A 20,734-nucleotide genomic window follows, 5' to 3' on the forward strand; every position below is an offset into this window, starting at 1 on the left:
CCTCAAACGGAGACACAGCAGAGACAGTTTTGCAGTTTTTGCTTAGTCTCCCTTCCTGTGTGAGATTCCTTGATATCTACCAAATGAATCCATATAATAATCAGTGACTTAAATTAAATTAATTCTTTTGTGTATATAATTTCAATGAGCTGCAACTGAGGAGAGGAGTCTTTAGCCATTCAGGTATGTGTGGGCGATAACGAGCGAGCTGGCATGAAGAGAGGTAAAGATGGATTAATTATGCAGCAAACACGGAAATTCAGCTTATCATCACTCTGCAAAAGAGCCTGACTCCCGCAATCAGAAAACGAGGTTGGAAGGGGGGTGGGGGTGGGGTTGGGATCACAATGCCACCGTACCTCCCAGCCCATCAACTTAGTCCGATTTCTTTCTTTAATTAAGAAATAACACACTACTGTCCATATCTCAAATATAGCACAGAGAGGGGGGCCATGCTGAATGAATGCAGTGGGGGGGGGGTTAAGGGTGGGGCAAGGAAAACAGGATTTGGTGTTGAGATTTAAACCGCACAAATGCAATTACAATTTAATTTCAGCAGAGATAAATGGGATACAGGCGGTAAACAAGCAATATATTATACTGGGTGATGCTTTAATAATATTGATTATGGCTGTAGAATGATGAATGCTTTGTGATTTTGATTTAATGGTAATTATATTTGATATTGAGCGGTTCTGTTACCTGGATATTCAATGTTCTTCACGCTTCATTAAAACAATATTTGGACTTCTGGTTAGTGTTCAGGGGCAGCACAGTGGTGCAGTGGGTAGCACTGTCACCTCACAGCAAGAAGGTTTTGGGTTTTGGGCCTTTCTGTGTGGAGTTTGCATGTTCTCCCCATATCTGCATGGGTTTCCTCCGGGAACTCCAGTTTCCTCTCTCTGTCCAAAGACATGCAGGTAGTTCGATTGGAGACACTGAATTGGCCATAGGCGTAAGTGCATGAGAGAATGGTGTGTGTGCCCTGCAATAGATTGGTGGCCTCTACAGGGTATATTCCTGCCTCCTGTCCAATGCACGCTGGGATAGGCTCCAGCACCCCCCACGACCCTCCTCAGGATAAGAGGGTATAGATAATGGATGGATGGATGGATGGTTAGTGTTCACCTAATATATTGGCATGCTTCTTTTTTCTGTCCTTCCACAAGCCATTTTATCATTTCTCAGTGTTGGGACACACATAACTGAACAGTAAGTTTAATGGATTCATCAGAAGCTTATCCTCTTTGCCTGTCTTCCTAAACCTGTTCAAGAATAAAACACTTGCACTTTTTCAGGAATTAAACTCAATATGATCTCTGAACAAATGCTGATGGTTCAACCTCAGACTTACTGCTCAGCTAGAGGTGCAAACTGGCTGATATGAGGAAGATCTCCACGCATCCTCCCGGTCATCCTTTTGTATATATTTATCTCCTTTTTGTCCCTGAAAAATTGAATTATCTGATGATGAATCCTGCTATACAGTACAATGTGTGCTTTCTGGGTGCATTGAGCACCTTCCTGCATGTGTACTAGGAATACCCCGTGTTTCCTGTTTACTGTATGTGGTCATGCCCACATGCTCCTTGTTGGAATTACACCCAGATACATCACAGGTGTATTTTATTGGATGGCTGTACTTCTTCTGTGACATACAAGCTCTATCAACTTTTTTAAAGTCAGATTTGTTATCTTATTTCCTCAGCATTGCGGTTTTGGAGAGGTCTATGAGGTTTCACGTGGCCTGTCAAAGTGGCTGTTAGTTGAACACTCTGATATCATTGTTATTTGTCGCCTGTAGTTTGGTGGCATTTTTCTTGGATTCTTTTGCATAGTATTTTGCAAAGTATATTTTTCTTGTCATGCCCAGCATCATTTTATCATCACGTTCATTATTTTTAATTGTTTAATAAAACACCCAAAAATGTATTTGTCCAAAACAAACTAGCACTAGTTTAATGGATTTGAAGCTCCCAGTCATACAAGGTTGGGAAAAATCCTTTCTCTGAAAAGTAATGCCAGAGTTTTGAATCCTCAATTAAATAAGTCCCTGTCAGAGCAGGCTATTTTGTAAACCATATTGTAATCTGCATATGCATGGTGTATGAATATTCATTTAAGTATTTCATCTGACACTTAGAAATTAGCATACTGTCCAGCATGCAATTTTGTCTAAACACTGATGGGTTATTTCTGTGCTTCCAATGGTACAGTATGATCTCAACACTTCTTAAATATGTTTTATCAATCATAATTACCATGAAGTGAACACACCACACACCCTTTCTTTCCAGCAAAAACCTTTAAGAACCTCGGTGGAGGTCACAAGTCAGAAAGGGGATTATTTTAGTACTAAGAGTTTATATTAATACTGCAAATGTCAAACTACTGAAAAGTTATAAAGTAGTATCTACGACCATTTACTAGAAACATTTCAGAAAGGTTTGAATTATTTATTGACATTACATAAACCAGAAAGAGTGCTTATTTTCTCAGTGCCTGTAGAGATACTTAAAGGTGAATACTTGAGTTCACTTCTGTGAGTGGCCTTAAAATAGCATCAAGGCTCATTGGTGCAATGACTACGCACGTGATTGAGCAGGCCATCTGAAACATTAAATGGCAGGCTTATTTTAGTTGTCAGGGTGATGGATATTTTCTAGAAAATTAAGTTTGAGTAGAACCTGAAATCTCAACCTCGGAGTGGGACTGGCCATTTAACCAAATGCAGCATGAATCTGGATTTTGCATATGCAATTCCACCTTACCAGTATCGAGTTATTTATTATTATTAAAGGGGAAAAAATTAAAAAATCTAAATACATCCTAAGTTTAATTCTAAGTTTGAGTTAAATGTATTTAATATGTAACTTATATTTAATATCACCACAGATTAGTGCTTCCCCACCATTGTCCTTGAGGGATAGTTAACAATGAAATCTAGTCCCAAGTTACCATTTTCAAAGTCACTCCAGACACATGCCAGCTAGATGTTTTCACACTGATGTCAATTTCTGTGATTTTATATTAAACGATAGGTGTCTCCAGCTCATGGGTCTTCAGATCTGTTTGCAGACAGAACTCAGAACCAGCAATGTTCAGACATAGTCATGCTAAATACATTGGAATGAAAGGCTGTGAACACTATGAATACTGATGGAACTTTAAGGCTTTAGAAACCCCAGCATGGCGTGGAACTGCCAAATGCAGTCAAGCACTGACTTCCCTGGACCAATTAAAAGATTTACTGGGTTGTTCATGGCACTTGCTAGCTCCAACCATTCTATGGCGTTTACAGTTAATACCACCAATAGATCATTTATTTATGATCATAGCTCAGGAGGTAAGACCGATTGTCTGGCAGTTGGAGGGTTGCCAGTTCAAACCCCGCCCTGGGCGTGTCGAAGTGTCCTTGAGCAAGACACCTAACCCCTAACCCCTAACTGCTCTGGCGAATGAGAGGCATCAATTGTAAAGCGCTTTGGATAAAAGCGCTATATAAATGCAGTCCATTTACCATTTACCATTTATTTATTTCCTTGGGGTTTTTTGTCTGTCTTGGAAATGTTACAAGCTGGATTGAAACTCAAATTATATGCTGTTTTACACAATCAACCGTGCAAGCACACATGATGTCATGAGAATATAAGAATACAAGGAGACAATGCCCCATGTGTCTGATTATGCTCTACGTGACTGGCCCGCCACTCCACTCCCGTCTTGTCCCTGGGATGCCAGATTGGCAGAGCAAATGCATTTGAGATCCCCTCAGATATGACCGATGAGATCTGCGTCTCTGGGTTCGACATGGGACTGCAGGTGATGGGCGTTACACGATAAGGACCCCAGCGGATTCTGCCTTCACCAGAGCAATCTCGCTATCACATGCGGCCATCTTACCATACGTCCTCTCACCACACTTACGCAGGAAAATGGCAGGCATTGTGAGGGAGACACGGAGAACTTCAATCTCACCCCCCATCTGTGTGGGGTCTCAGGTGCGGTGATCTTGGACCCCAGCCAGCTCAGCCTTCATGCCACTTCTGAAAAATGAGAAGAAAAAAAAAACACTTTGGTGTTCAGTTTTAGCATGTTCTGCCAGCAGGCAGCTGGTTGCTGTCATGCAGTAATGCTGACATTGTGTTTTTAGTTTCCTTCATGGACGAAGTGCACTTGGCACACATTTAAGATTGACACTGCACAATTTATTGAGGCAGAAAAAAGAAACATACTTTCTGTGAAAACTGATGATAATAAAAAAAATATGTACCTGCATAAGCACATTTTATTTGCATTAAACCTTAGCATAAGTAGTGGTAGTGGAAATTAAATGCAATTTTATTAGTCTGAGCAATTATATAACATTATTACATTATGATATATATATATATATATATATATATATACATATATATTGCACTCCGTAATGTTATAATATTTGTGACAAAGCCATATTTCTGGCCCTGTATGCCATAATTTAGCTTTTGTAATAGAGAAATTCATATGTGGTTAAAGTGCAGATTCTCAGCTTTTATTAAAAGGTATTTTAATAATTTTGGTTTCATCATGTAGTACTAACAGAAACTTTGATATATAACCCCCCCCCCCCCCCTTCCCATTTCAGGGTGCCATAAGGGTTGGAGGAACAAGTGGCTTCACAGTTGTAAAGGCCGAACCTTAGGCTTACCAAAATTAACTTTTTGGAACATCATTGAGAAGAAAGGGAGCACTCATGAGCTCAGTAATCCCAAAGAGCCTGGTAGGCCAAGGAAGACCATTACAGTTGATGACCAAAGAATTCTCATGTTAATAAAGAAAATAGGCAAAACCCCCGCCACCATGTTTTACGGATGAGGGGACATGCTTTGAACCTTAGGCAATTCCTTCTGTCTCCACACTTAGCTGTTTCCATCACTCTGATACAAGTGATTCTTGGTCTCGTCTGTCCACAAGAGCTCAGCAGGCTCTTATAGGTGCTTCTTAGCAAACTAGATCCTGGCCATTCTATTTTTGTAGCTAACTAGTGGTTTGCATCTTGCAGTGAAGCCTCTGTAGTTTTGTTTCGTAAATCTTTTGCAGACTATAGTCATTGACACATCCACACCTGCCTCCTGAAGAGTGTTTCTGATCTGTCAGACAGCTGTTTCATTGTCATGGTGTGAATTCCTCACTCATAAACTGTAGAGTTATTCCTTAACCTACCAGGCCCTTTGTGATTACTGAGCTCATAAGTGCTGTCTTTCTTCTCAGTGATGTTCCAAATGGTTGATTTTGGTAAACCAAAGATTTGGCCTATGTATCTGTTTTTTTTTCATATCTCTCAGACTCATAATGGCTTCCTTGACTTTCATCGGTACAACTCTGGTCCTTATGCTGACAAACGCCAATAACAGACTCCAAAGACAATCAAACGCATGGAATCAAGACTAGATACTGAAAGCTCTCTTAAACTTGCACTAAGAAAGCAATTGAAAACATCTGACACATCAGAAACACCTGTGAAGCCATTTGTTTCAAACATCAAGGCACATTGAAATGGGGGACTATGTGTAAAAAGTGCTGTAATTTCTACATGGTGAAACCAAAATTTAATAAAATACCCTTTATTAAAAATAAAGAATCTGCACACACACCATTCACTCATCATTCACACACTCAAAACTATGGGCAAATTAGAGTCTCCAGTTAGCCTACCTGCATGTCTTTGGACTGTGGGAGGACACCGGATTACTCAGAGGAAACCCATATAGACACGGGGGGAACATGCAAACTCCACACAGAAAGGCCCAGGCTGGGATTCAAACCTTCTTGCTGTGAAGCGACAGCCCTACCCACTGCACCACCATGCACCCCACATGTGCATTGTTTAATTTCAAATCTAAAATTGTATACAGAGCCAAATAAAATATATGAAATATATATGTTTGTGTGTGCACGTGTGCATGTGCATTACAAATTTTACCACTCTTTTATACCTCCTTAATCAGATTCTCTAAAATCTGTTGCACACAGCCCTTTGAGGGTTGCATTGAAAAGATGTATTTTGGTTAAAAGATTCTGACGGACTTTGCTCTTCTCATTCCATGCCAGCATCAGATCTACCTCATTAAGCTTCACCTTACTTAATTACTTTGATGTGGCGGGTGAGCAGTTTTCCTTGAGATTTCATATTAAAGTAATCTTAAATGCCTCAAAGTTTTCAGCAGTACAGGAAAAAAAAAGCCTATAGTGAAATCTTTTTAGTGGATTGATTCTGTTCTTAGTTTTATATCAATGTAGCCAGCATCCATCTGGAGTAACTTTGGCATAATTCAGTAATTGATATAAACAAACAAACAAGCAAAATGTGTTAGAATTTAATGAGAAATAAAACTCTTACACTTTTTGTGCTCCCAGCCCTCCCCCGCTCTCTTTGATTGCCTCTCACACTGTCAGTTGTTGTCTGTTACATGTCGGCAAGCAAGGATTGTGGCTCCCTCTCCATTATTATTTTTTATACACCTAAAGTAATTGCTGTTTTCATCTTCAAAGTCTTACAACAATGTGCCTGAAGTGAAAATGTAAGACCATGTCTCCTCTTTTGCTGAACAAAAACAAAATTGCATTTGATTTGTTTGGATGTCAAAAAAACATTGTTGTTTAAGGTATGTAATTAAAACAATGCTATCCTTTTTTAATTTCAGGGATATTACTGGGGCATGTGGGACCTTTGTGATAAAGAGAAAAGCCTATGAATGCTACTGCCTGGTACGGTACCTCTGATGTATACATCTGGTTTTAATGTGGTAAACGATGTAGCTAGCGCATTGGGCTTTTTGAGGCTTTGACTAATTGAAACAGGCAGCAGATAGCCTGCATAGCATCCATGAAATGATGCAGCCACGTCCAGATTGCTCTCTTCAGAAGTCTTCATTCAGAGAGGAGCCTGGAGTCAAAACAGAAAGGGTTTAGCTTCTCTGTTGACTTCCTCTCAACATGACTCTTGGACATGCACACAGAATTCTTTAGACATGATCTACTGGACAGCAACTGGGTTCTCTTATTTATGAAGGCAAAAACCAAGAGAACATCACAATCTGGACTTTGTATTTCATCAATTCATTTTGTTCCTGACATTGAATCCCTCTAGGACCAATATTGAGGGTGCACTGGTGTTGGATCTGAGATGTAATATTAAACAGTGCTAAAAAGCTACGCTCCCTTATCTAATTTACCGTGTGGAACTGTCTATGAAAGCTTTAAATTAAAATGGAAGTCGTTCAATGAAAGAAATCCCTTCACTGTTTTTGCTGCTTTCATTTCCAATAGATTCAGATTTTTTTTGCACCCACACCACTCATCCTATACGCTGTCGAATCTGTGAAAGTCTTAGTTGAGGGGACTCGATGGCTGAAAGGCCTGAGAGTGTGTTTTTGTGTTCCGTTAGCATTGCTATGTGCCAGATTGGGGATGGAGACAGCTGTGAAGGATGGCCAGCCAACTCGCCTTCTGTGGGTCTCACGCCTAGTTGCACAGAAATGGTGACAGACAGGAAAATGCGCTTTCCTGTAGAAACATTAATATGAAAAGTCAAATGCGTCCCTGCAGGTGCTTTTTGCTCCAGTTGTAATGATTTGTTTTTATAATAATATATCTGTTGCAGCGCATACGGTATTTCCTGAATATTAAGAGAAAGCCACAAATTTAAAAATAAGGAACTTCAGCTCACATAGAATTTAGCTCAAAGCTACATGCTGTAAGCCAAAACACAACCTCATGAGCAGCAAAATTGAATTTTCATATTTTCAGTTCATCACTCATGTTTTTCAAAAGAATATGCACCTACATTTCTCTTTCTTACTTTTTCATGTTAAAGAATATTAATATATTTATTATTTTAGAATATTAAACAGGCTTTTGATAGACTACATTTTCTTATTATTTCTCCTGTCACCGAGATTACCTTGGGGAAAATACTTTTAAAAACGAAATAAAGTCTAAAAAGATTGTGTATGCAACTTTAGACATGTAAGGCTATGTTCATTGGTGAAGGGTTTCCCCAAGAGCTGGATCCACACCAATGCTTGGTTGAGTTTGTGAGCATTGCATAAAGATGAAAATATTGGATCAAATTGCATTTTTTAAATTTATTATGATGGAGGTTTACTTGAAAACATGATAAGCTCAAGCATTCAACATTGATATTGGATTGGTTCGTCAGCATCAGGTTTGAAAGAAGACACAGTGTTTAGTTAACTTTTTCTTGACTGGATATTATGGTGAATCAACATGGATTTTGCTAGAGCTTATTGGTGTGACAGTGTTTTAAAATATCACCTTAGCTGAATTTGATTTGAGCAATCAATTGCACTAGGAGAATATATGGTTTTGCATTCTTGGAATTAACAGTTGTAGACTTCATTTCTTTTTTTGTGTTTAAAAAAAAATACAATTCCTTACTTACTGTAATGCAAACTATGTACAGAAATCTAATAAAGATAGACCCATATACTGAATAAAAATATATATCATTTCTCAAATAAATATCCTTATGAATATAAATCCATTTGAACATACCACAAATTATTATGTTTACATATAAATCTGTGCATACTGTACATACAGTACACATGCCTACTTAAAATAATATCAGGTCATTGACAATCTGAAAAATTCTGGGCCAGGACTTAATTTTCTTCATAATAGCTCTGTTCAACATCAACTGTCAGAACACATCCTTTCTAAATACTGTCACAGTGAATGAATCCATTTTGAAAGGGGGTTAGGGGCAACAGTCAAAGCGACTGCTGTGCTTTGAATAGCTGGTTGAGGAAATGCCTGCATTATATCCATTTCCTCCCCTCTTCCTGACAACTGAGATAATCTACGGGTACAGACTGCACACGGCTGCCCTGAGACAAAACAGACTATCAGCTTCCTGCTGTCAATGGCAAAGCTGTTATCAGGATATTTACATGGGTGGTAATTAATTGTAGCTCTGATTACATGGATTAGATCTCAGGTCTGAGATTACATTATAGAAAAAAAATACCCATGAAATGTTGACACCTGAGCTGTGATTGTTTTTTTCTCTGTTTTTTTGCCTCCTTTGAGACTGCCTGTTGGGCTGTACAATTACATTGCAATGACCCTTCCTAGCTTGAAAAACTTGTTAGCCATTTGAAATAAGGAGATCACTGATTATGCAACAAGTTTATAATGAGAGGTTTTAACTGTGGAATGAGGGAGGACATGATGACCTCACATTTGAAATCTCGGTCCTTTCACACCTACAGTCTAAGAGTAATGTTGTTACCCTGGTGTAAGATTTATTCCTCTTCACAGACCTTTCAGGGCTCAGGGGAATGTGCTCTCCAGTTCATTCATTATGAAAAGGCCCATAGTGGGACACACTGGTCTTTATTCAGAACCATTGACAGCAACTAAACCCCTTGTCATGTGTTTATTTACCCCCTTCACAAGGCGAAAAGAAGAAATAAACCAAGTTTACTTTTTGTCCTCATTTTTTTTTACATAGCAGCAAAAATCTGCATATCTACTGAATATTTATTTTGACATACATCATAAGTTATTGGATAATTCTAAAAATATATGTCCCCAATAAGTTGCTTCTAAAAAAAAAGATTGCTTCCCTTTTATACAAAACTATGCTTAACTGTTTGTCCAGTGACATGCGGCTTGCATATCAGGTCTGAAACCTGTGTCAACTTTTCTTCCCTGACTATTGTGATATGGGATCCATATAGGTACTGTAATATGCAAATACAGCACTGTGTAGAGCCTTCATTAAATGTACAGTGGAGCCGCTGGGCTAAAATGCGTACCAGATCATCTGTGTTGCTATAGACACAAGCATCCTTAGCGTTTTTGAAATTCAAATGAATTCATGCTCAAGATGTGTAAATATTCCAGTTGGAACATGTGCACTGGCCCTTTACAACCACGCAGAGGGCTCAATTATACTGTTCACAGCTTGTGAGAGTACATGGAAGAAACCTATTTTCAAATCCCTGCCAAACATCCCCCTGACATTAAGGAAGGATGTACACTCAGTCCAGTAATGAGACCAGAGGGCAAAGGAGAGGACACACGAGGGGAAGAGACAGCAGGGTGGAGCAGGGCGAGGATCCATGGAGTAAGAATCGGGGAGCTTTTTTTTTCTTGGTGTCCTTGCGCTGTAAAATTATTAGCCTTGAATTAAGTCTGTGTAGCTCCACTAGGGGCCAAATGTATTCTATTTGAGATTTAAACAATAATACTAAAATTAAAAAATTAAAAATGCTGTCGATTTTACTTTGAACATTTTACTGTTTGACCCCAAAACACCTGCTGCTTTGTTTAGGTTACAAAATATAAACAAATAATCTGCTTTCGAACCGTTTAGCACATTATAGGTGTACAGAGCTATTAGCCTAATTTGCAGATGTTTCGGGAGATAATGCAGTGTACATAATAGTGCACAAATAAAATTAGATAAACAGTAAGCGATTACTATGTACCTATTACATGAAGCCATTACAGTTGGAAAATAGAATAATTTTGTTGTTCCTCTCTTTTTGGCTTTAATTTTAAGAGAAGTGAATCAAAGCTGAACCGCACGAACTCCACATACTTTCAAGATGAGCCAGTGCTGCGGAAAAAAAATGACCACCTCATTTTGGTGATAAAGTTCTCGCCAAAATGTGATATCAGCCTGAAGACGCGACTCCTTAGAAATCTGTGTGCGGTGCGCAGCCGCGCTTTCCATCGGGAAGTGCTTGGTTTGCCCACAGATAAGGGCCAAATGCAAATGTCATGATAAGAACTGAATGCAAATATTTATGATGGGATATTCCCGGTGAAACACGAGTGGATGAAACTGAGCATATTATTTTACGGTCGGTGCCTAGTCCAGGTTTGTAAAATGGCTTTCATTCTGCCTTTTGGAACCAGCATTTATTCTAAATGCATTTATCCCGCTTATTTCGCTGCTTCTTTGCGGGGGACGGTAATTAGTTGCTGTAATTACCGCGATGTCAGTTGCTAAATAGTTTTAAAAGTGTTACAGTGTGTTTGTGCCAGAAGACTTTGGTACGTATTCTTGGATTCAATATATTGCTGGAAAACGTCCATCTCAGTGAGATTTTTAAAAAATGCTAAATGACCCTGACCTAAGCAAAAATATTTTTACAAATGCCTGCTGATCTACGCTAATTACTTGGTTGACTATGATGCCATTTTGGCTACTGCATGTGCAGAATATTTACTGCTTGGAGACATTTCACTCATTATAATTTTTGGGCATCAAAAAGGCTTGAAGTGTGTATTCATGCATTTGTTTTCAATAATTGTTTCTTTTGTTTTTGTACACACAGAAGAAAAACCAGGAGAGAGGACACCACAATCAATTAGTTTAACCTGGACATTTAGTTTCTGATGATGTCAAAAATGTGAATGAAATAAGGAACTAGACTTTAATGTGGGATATGTGTGGGATATTCACACTTTAAAAAATTATGAGCAAACAATGGCATACTAAAACAGAAGTTAACCTCATCCAAAGGCATGATGAAATCTACAGTTGGTTAAATGATTTTATAGTATCCTCCAGCTACAACCATGACGCTGCAACAGGGCACAGTTGGCTTTGTGACTCCAGGAGTATGGTGGGTTGATGTTACTCAACTGCTAGAGTTGGCTGCTAGAGTTCTTTTGGGTAACACGTTGTCATGAGTAAGGTTTACCGCTTTCCCAAAACTGACACTGATTTAAAAATTTTATTGATTGCATACGTGGCATCACATGGCCAGGCACTCATGTGTGTTGGTGAACTTGTAATACTTTACAGCTGTCAGAGTGCTCTGGTCTGCTATTTAAGCCTTACTGTCAGTCTAGATTGTCTAGGTCAGATCCAGAGTCTAGGCTGGAAACAAAGTTAGATCTATCCTTCTCAGTTAAGGCTCCTAGACTCTGGAACGGCTTTCCATTAAGCATTAGAACTGTTGCGTCAGTCATAGTTTAAATCTCATTTGAAGACTCATTTTTGTCTTGCTATTCTCTACGGTATACATTGTTTGCATTAACTGTGTTTGGTTTTATTGTTTTTTTATGATTTGCTTTAATCCAGTTTTGTTTCATTATTCATATTTTCTGTGGTTATTTTAACTTTTTTCATCTACATTCCTTAATGGTCTTATTCTTATTAATGTTCTTCACCTTTTGTAAAGAACACTGGCTCGAAGATAGGCTTTTCATAACATTTTAACTTCCATCCATGTTCACTTTCATGACTCTCCCCATATTAGATCAACTAGTTGTTTTTATAAATGTCTCAATTAGAAACTCAATTGTATAATTAGTCACTTGTCTGGGTGGTTGGAGTGCCTGTTAGGACCCCTGGAAGATAACCATTGAAATACACCAGTTTAAATCCCCACAGGTCACATGGTGGGGATAAAATGGTGGCCCTAGTTATGAGCTATGAGCAGACACGGGATAACTGGCAAACACATGTGTTCCTAGTGCACATTGATGACACTTGATTGTTGACTGAATGGATCCCCTTGTGGTTCATATACAGTTAAAGGCACGGTTGAGTGATGGTGTATGCACAACTCCTGTCACTCCCACAGCAACAGGAAAAGAATGGGTTTTTAGATTTACCATAAGCATGGGACAGATCTTTGAAACCACTTCTAAAGGGATGTGCAGTGAGTTCCTGTGTCTTTTGTTCCTTACAGTTAATGCATATTCCTTGGTACAAAGAAGGACAGTAAAGCTAAGCATTCACTAGATAGGAAGAAATTATCATACTTATTTCAGATTTAATCAAATACTACTACTGTGCCCCATGATTGCACTATCTACACCATGTATAAATAACTCAGATGGCCTAGGTTTGTTAACATTCGCCAGCTATTTCCCTCAGAACTGTCTCATTTCCAAGTTGCAACAAATTTTTCTCCCTTATTATACTTTTTCTCCCAGTTTGACGTGCCAAATGGTTTTTGTGTGCCCATCACTTAAATGCTCTCCATCGATGCTGGAGAGCACAAGCAAGCATGTTCTCCACAGCATGTGCCACCAGCTGCTCCTTCCTCTCACTCCAAAGTCCACCAGCTGAGCTATGCTGACATTAAGCCAGAGGATTGGCCTTGGCTGGTGCAGGCAGGCTGTAGATGCGAAATCTAAAGAGCTGTTAATTCTCTGTAAAGTGGCGGACATGTTGTTGTCTAAAACCCTCCTTCCCTGGGCAAAGTTATGGCTTGTTATGCGCTGTCTTGTGGGAGTTCCAGCCACGGTCAGCTCTGGCACGATCAGGGCTTGATGCGTCCTGAACTAGATGCGTCACTCGACCTTTAATTGGACGTGCCACCCAGACCGCCTCGTTTATATTTTTTATGTGTTCAATTAACTTCTCCAGTAATAGAATCTTCTATAAGGATTTGTTTATCCACTATGAAGATTACTTAATCAACTTAGCTTTCCTCAGTTTTGTGTAGAATTTATATCAACACATTTCATAACATCATTTAACCTTAACATCACATGTATTGATCTGCGTCATGCTTATCAAACACCAATCTGTGTTTAGGCAGCTAAGCTGCGCTGCTGGCAATTTGAATTAATTGAAACAAAGTGATCTCCCAGCCCTCAAGATTTCATTTAAAATGTTTTTCATAGGGATTACTTTTTTCTTTAGGGTATGATATTATAATTTTGTAAACATGGATCCTTCTTATTGGTTTAGAAAAGACATTACAGCACAGTAGAAAGAGGTGAATGGGGAAAAAGACAGAACCCTGTGATAAAGCTTTTATTATAGTAATATAAAAGAATGAGGTCTCACTAGACAAACCATTAATTAGATATTTGCTTTGTTGCGACTGAAAAGATACAAGGCATAGACACATGTACGTATGTTATTCAAAATGGTAATGAGTACTTTCTGTATATGTGCTTAGCTCCAAAGAATATCCCATAAAGCACACAGGTGCACATGAAAATACTTAATTCATACACATGCATGCTCACCCATTGCACAGTTCTCTTAATCCCAAGGCTGTGTTTTAAAACTGACTTACTTCAGACTGTTCTCTGTATTGTTTAATGTAGAAAAGCCAAAGGCAACGTACAATGGGAAGAGAAAAGGAAGACATGAAGAGGAAGGAGGAAATTCAGAAGCTGGCCCCCAATTTTGAGTTGAGCTTCTGACATTGCTAATATTGAAGATTGAAGCTATGCGTTCAGGTAGAAAACATGAAATATATGGCAATACTATGGTGATGGTAATGTTATGAAAAAATATTTACTGTATTTTTGTGATGCTGCCCTGTTTTTGCCACCCAATTTTCGGTTGAGGATAAATATTCTAAACTGCATACTCACAGAGGTCACAAGGAAGAAATTGTTCTCATATTTATGATAAACACTGGTAATAGATTTGTTAAATGTCCAGGCAAATACTATTTTGATACAATTTGTCTCTGAGGATCTTTAAAAAAAAAAAAAAAAAAAAAAACAGAATTACACACAAGCATTTTAATAGAATGTCTGATTCAAAGCAACTCGGGCCATTATAAATCATTCTGTATCAGTTTTACAGAACTGCTTTCACTCTTGCCCACATTACAAACATCGAGGTAAAGCTGTAGCAGGCCCCGATAGGAGCTAATAAATTACCCGGATTTCAAAGTTAATGGCTGCCAGCCTGCTCCTGGGAGATATCATTGTGTGTCATGAATATTTTGATTTCCTGATTAGATCAAAATGCAGTGAATTCCTAAACAGCCGTGCCCACGCACATCACGGACATTTTTTAAAATAGATTATATTCCTGGCAAATTTGCTGATAGAGAGTAATTATAATGAGCCCGTCTGCATATTTTTTTGTCGTAATATTTGCGCAACTTTAGATCCTACCCTTCTGAACCCGAAGCAGAGAGAAAATGCATGTTTTGTGCCACTTTCCAAATACACCTTGCCTGCTGAGATAATGGGCCATATTGTGATGTTAAAGAGGTTTGTATTTGCGAAAGAGAAAAAAGGAGTGTCAGTTGCCAGTCCTGGGAGACATTGATTAGACGCTCTCTGCCATTTCCATTCAGCCACTGTATTCACTGCAGTGCTGTATTCTCCCTGTCTTCATGCAAGATAGGCAGTGCTTTAGCTGTGAATAAAATAGTAGATATATCCTAATGGGGGCAGGGTGGAGCAGGTATTTAATTTCCTTATTTATGGCAAATTTGAGGCAGGTTTGAAATGATGGAATTTAATAAACTGTAAAGCAGGCATGGATACTGTTTTATGGCACATGAAGGCTACTAGCTTGAGATATACTGTAAATACTGAGAGATATGAGCCTGAGAGTTTTGGACTGACCAGTGAACCAAACAGGGTATGAGGTAGTGAAATAAATTCTGCTTTCTTTATTAAATAACACATAGATTACCTTGTTTATTATCACTGATGCAAGCCAGTGAGCAATAAATGGAATGAGCGATTGGTCCAATCAGTGAGCTGGGAACAAGTTACTAAAAAACCAAATGTGTTTTAATATGTTTCTGGACACATTGACAGATGCACTTATTAATTTTATACAGCCGAAAGCAGTTTGAGCTTGGGCGCTAGTATACAGAAGTTCCTATGCCAATGCTAGTTTTATCTGTAAGTCAAAATGAAGGGTCATTGTTGATAGAGTCCAGGGCTGTGTGTCATAATGTCCACCTCAGTTATTTCCCATGTTTTGCATTGTTGCCCCAGAAACAGTAGCTTGGTCCTTTTCTTTACTTGAGCCTGAAGTTTTGACTGCTTACTGAAGGAAAGAATTCTGGTTAATCAATTAACCAGCGGTCATCAATCACTGATCAGCATCAACACTGATGAATGTGCATATGACTAAATCACGCCGGGCTTTTATTAGCATCCTTCACTTCATAAAGGGAAGATCGTCTAAAGTGAAGCTACTCTCTCGAGTTAAATTATGTTGACCTGGGTTAACAGCCTTAAAAAGCTTTCTCACTAGTATGATAAGCAGGTTATGACCCACATAAACATTACAACAGCATGGTATGGGCATTGTACATTTAGGCTGAAATCAAATAAAGCAGCATCTCGACTCGTCTGAAGGCCACACTAATGTTTTCTCTACCTCACTGAAAGGTTATTAGATGAAATATGACATAGGTTTTCTTATGATTACACTGTAATTTCGTTAACTGTTTACACACCAGGGAACAATTTAAGGTACAATGTTGCAATTATCCCATTAAAACAACTACACATCGCAATAAATCTGACAATCTTTCACTCCTTAATCCAACCCCATACCATATGCAGACATGAGAGTGTAGCAGATTCACAGACTGACAGCCATGATCCTTTTTTTTTTTTTTTTTTGCCTTTTAGGCACCATTATTTATTTACAGTGAAAAAGTGTTTGCCCCATATTTCCTCTATTATTGCATATTTGTCTTTAGACAAAATGTCATATTAGGCAAAGGGAAACTGAGTAAACATATTTTTAAAATTATTATTTCATTTATTTAACAAAAGTTATCAAGCACACATATCACCCATCTGAAAATTAATTGTCCCCTTAGTCAACCAATTAACCCAGTTTAATTCATAATTAGATTCAGCTGACTGAACACAGCCAGGCTTGATTGCAGCCAGCCCTGCTGAATCTAAACCTCACTCATATTGAATCTTGTCATCAGGGTGAAGTAGTCACCACAGATTCTACATGCACATTTTGCCACGATCAAAGAAAATTCCAGAAAAGATGGGGGAAAATGTTTAAAAATGTTGAAATATATCAGTCTGGAAAGGGTTACAAAGCCATTTATTAGGCTCTGGGACTTCACCAAACCACTGTGACAGTCATTATTTCCAAATTGATAACACTTGGAACAGTGGTGAATCTTCCTATGAGTGGACGAGGAAGATTCATAAATGGTGCAGCAACAACTCATCCAGGAAGTCACTATAGATTTCAGAAGAACATTCAAAGAGCTCTAGGCCTCTAGCCTCAGCTAAGGTCGGTGTTCATGATTCAGTAATAAGAAAGGGACTAGGCAAAACAATGATTTCAAGGGAGATTATAAAGGCAAAAACCACTGCTAACCAAGAGAAAGCTTGTCTCAAATTTGCAAAAAAGCACCTGGATGATCCCCAAGACTTTTGGATGATGTTCTATGGAGAGATGAGTCAAAAATGGAATGTTTTGGACAACACTGGTCCCATTATGTCTCTCATAAAGGAAATACAGCATTCCACAGTAAGAACATCATACCAACAGTCAAACACGGTGATGGTAATGTGATGGTCCGGGGTCGCTTTGCCACCTCGAGAACTGGAACATTTGCCATTATTGAAAGAACCATGAATTCTGTTCTGTAACAGAAAAGTCTTAAGGAGAATGTGCAAGTATCTGTCAGTGAGATGAAGCTGAAGCAAAATTAGTTTATGCAGCCAGACAATGGTCCAAAACACAAAAGCAAATCCACATCTGAATGGCTTAAATATATTTAAAGTTTTGGAGTGGCCTAGTCAAAATGTTTATTTGAACCTAATACAGATGTTTTGGCAGAACCTGAAATGAGCAGTTCATGCTGTTTTGTATTTAACCAGGTTATGTTTATTTAATATTACATTTTGTCCAAAGATCTCAAACCATTCATTGTGACAAATATGCAATAACGGGAATGGGAAATCAGGAAGGGGGCATTACATTTTCACAGCACTGTATTATTTTTTAAATTATCTGTGCAAGTTGTTGACCACTCAATGCAAATTTATTTGTTATACCACAGTGTTTGATTTTGCATGATATTTGCAAAGCATTCATTCTCATTTCATCTTTACAAAGGTGCTTTCCCCCCTCTTTTGAAAATACAGACTGAATGACATTTGAGAACAAATGACTGTGATCACTTTGTTTTGCTTTCTCTTTTGAGAAGCAGGCTTAAACATTATCACGGAATTTAAGAGATCACAAAATGTCCCCTTTAATCTGCAGATGATAAGTATTAATATCACCTAGTCTATCCTAAACAGTCTATTGTGCAATATTAGATAGTATGTATTTCATAGCTTTATTTAGGTCTTAGTTGTTTCCTTGCTTGTTTATAAGAAAGAGTGGATAGGAAGAAACTGTAATTGAAACTATTGAAGCTAATAAAATATTTGTTGTTAGATAAGTCCAATATTTTATAGGAGGCTTTGAGGTGACCAAACACTTGAAGATACTGAATGAGAAATGAGAGGGCAAAGTCAATATACATGGCCCAAGTTATTTGAAAAAAGACTGACAGGGATGATTCTAGAGAGTGGCTCTGGGGCAATCTCACAAATTGGTTAGAGATCTGGGCTTGCAACTTAGAACTTACAAGTTTGATTACCAGCTGTATTGTTGTACCTTTAAGTAAGGTACTTATCCTCCAAAAATTAGCCAGCTATATAAATGGACCATATGTACAAATGTAATCTGTATGATTTGCTCTGGATAGGTCTGCATGTTAAATGCCAATTTAAATTTAGTGATCATTGTCGCTTTTTCTGTTGGAAATCTTAAAAAGTGCCAGTGCTGTACATGTAGGGGACATGCTTCACCAAGGCGTAAGCTTGTGGATGGCATGCCTGCCTTCCAAATACATATTTTCTGACAAATAAAATGGATGAAAGCATCCAAAACCTTGCTTAAGAGCACCATCTGCTGGTGTTAAGAGGAAGAGCCAACTGTTGTCTGAAAAATTTCTCCCATTTGTGTCATTTCACAAATCATAGGAAACCAGTATTGCCATTGAACTCGGACTCCTTTGTCCGAGTTATCCAACATCCACCATATAAATGAGCTACCTATTTAAACATCTGATTTCCAAACATTTATAAATTGCAAGGTAAATATCCAGACAATTACTTATACATTCAGCTTGTTTTTGTTCACATTCGTACAGTGTTTGCATTTGTGACAACTTACAATTTAAATATAAAAATACATTAAAACATACATTTTGATAGGTCTTGTTTTGAATATTGATGCAACTGATTAGAATTAATATATTTTCATATCTTCCTAATGTGATACATAGCATGAATAGACATAGTCAAACAGTATTGCTGCTACAGAAAGTAACTATTAAACCCATTAAGTCCAACCTATAACAACCCTGTGAATGTTTTCTTTGACCGACTGACTTGATATTGCACTGTTGTCAAATACCTACTCAGGACCTACAAAAATTTTGAAAGCCATATTGTACATAAAATGATATTTCACTGGACATTTGAAGAATAATGGGATGAAAGGGATCTTAACTCCTCTTAATCATAATAATAAAAATAACAATAAATGCCATAGTTATTATTGTTATTGCTAGTAGTATGAATAATTGTTATTGTAAGTATAGGAACAATTCTATTCTTGTATGTAGGAATAGAATTATATTCTGTCAAAACCCCGAAAAGTCATTTGTGTACTCCTGCCTGGTTAAGATGAGTTCTCTCCACACCTCGCTATTTTTCAACAATCCTCAGACAACCGGCTATTTATTCTTGCTGAGGGTCTTTGTTCGATGAAACCCTTCAATGAATCTCTTGGGTGAGTTCAAACACTTGACTTCCAGACTGCATCAATAATCTACTCTTTCCAAAGTGTGCCATACAGAGACAATCATCAATAATCACAATCCATGTTATCTTACCAGGAAGACCAAGAGTGAGCAGCTTGGGGTGGCATTTATGCAGGTGAAGACATACCAGACTAACTCTGAAATTACCCCACATTCAAAGCAAGGACATGCTTGTTATTCTGCACCCTTCCAAATTAACAAGCATAAGTGTACCCTCTTGTGTTCCGTCACACTGTCGTTTTTATGACAATTTTCCCAACTTTCCTAACTGTCTCTAACTTACTTTTTGGCCCTGTCCCCTGCATCTATTGACTCCTTTTCCTATCTGTGTGCCTAATTTACTTGCTGCATCCACTGTGTGTACACTATTGTTTGCTTGACACTCTCTGCCTGCCATTTCTGGTCCAATTCAGCGCAAAACTTTTCCTCTAAACCCCATTGCTTTCCACTGCAGTGGACGGGTCTGTCTCCTCCCATCTCTGCCCCATTAGCTGTGCCGAAAATATTCTCCTTTCAGGCAAAAACCCAGGCGGCTGTAATAACCCTCACAAGCTGATCTCAACCTTTGCTTCCTTCCTCTCTTCTTTTCTTTTGCCTCTCACTATGAAATTACTTTTCAGTATTCAGTGAAGACAAAGCTGCTCACAAAGCAGCTCCAACGATGCCAGCTGCACAGTCTTCTGACTTCCTTGCACCTTGCCCTCACCAGGTCTTCCCTCTCTCCTGAATCTGTTATTTCTGCCCATAGTTTTTCCTTCTTACTTGGTGATGACAGAAAACTCTTTGTTGTATTTCTTGCTCCCACAGGAACTTACTGTGCAGGTATCTCTGTGCACAAACAAATGCATAGAAGGGATTTCTACCTGCATGTCAAAATGGAAACAAAATCTCTCCACAAAAACTATTGTTTCACTTCACTGTAAGTTTCACTGTACTATTCCTCACCTATCCAAGACCTCAAAATAACTCATGAAATGATCAAATGATTTGAAATAATTGTCTTGCAGAAGGGAAAGAACTTTGGCCTTATACTCAGTAGCGTTGTATGGGGAGAGGGGTTGGGACAGTTGGACAATTCCAAACACTACAGGCCACAAATGTTAGAGCATAGATTAACTTTT

The 20,734-nt window shown here is 38.3% G+C and overlaps 1 long non-coding RNA gene across 1 annotated transcript; it reads left to right on the forward strand.

The window, feature by feature from the left end:
• The first annotated feature begins 10,759 nt into the window (after positions 1 to 10,759).
• On the forward strand, positions 10,760 to 14,508 carry LOC135260367 (uncharacterized). Its single transcript, XR_010331551.1, has 3 exons — positions 10,760 to 10,897; positions 11,358 to 11,648; positions 14,098 to 14,508. It is a non-coding gene; the product is annotated as an uncharacterized LOC135260367 (long non-coding RNA).
• Positions 14,509 to 20,734: the final 6,226 nt, after the last annotated feature.

Source organism: Anguilla rostrata, chromosome 8, assembly GCF_018555375.3.
Source record: "Anguilla rostrata isolate EN2019 chromosome 8, ASM1855537v3, whole genome shotgun sequence".
Taxonomy (NCBI): domain Eukaryota; kingdom Metazoa; phylum Chordata; class Actinopteri; order Anguilliformes; family Anguillidae; genus Anguilla; species Anguilla rostrata.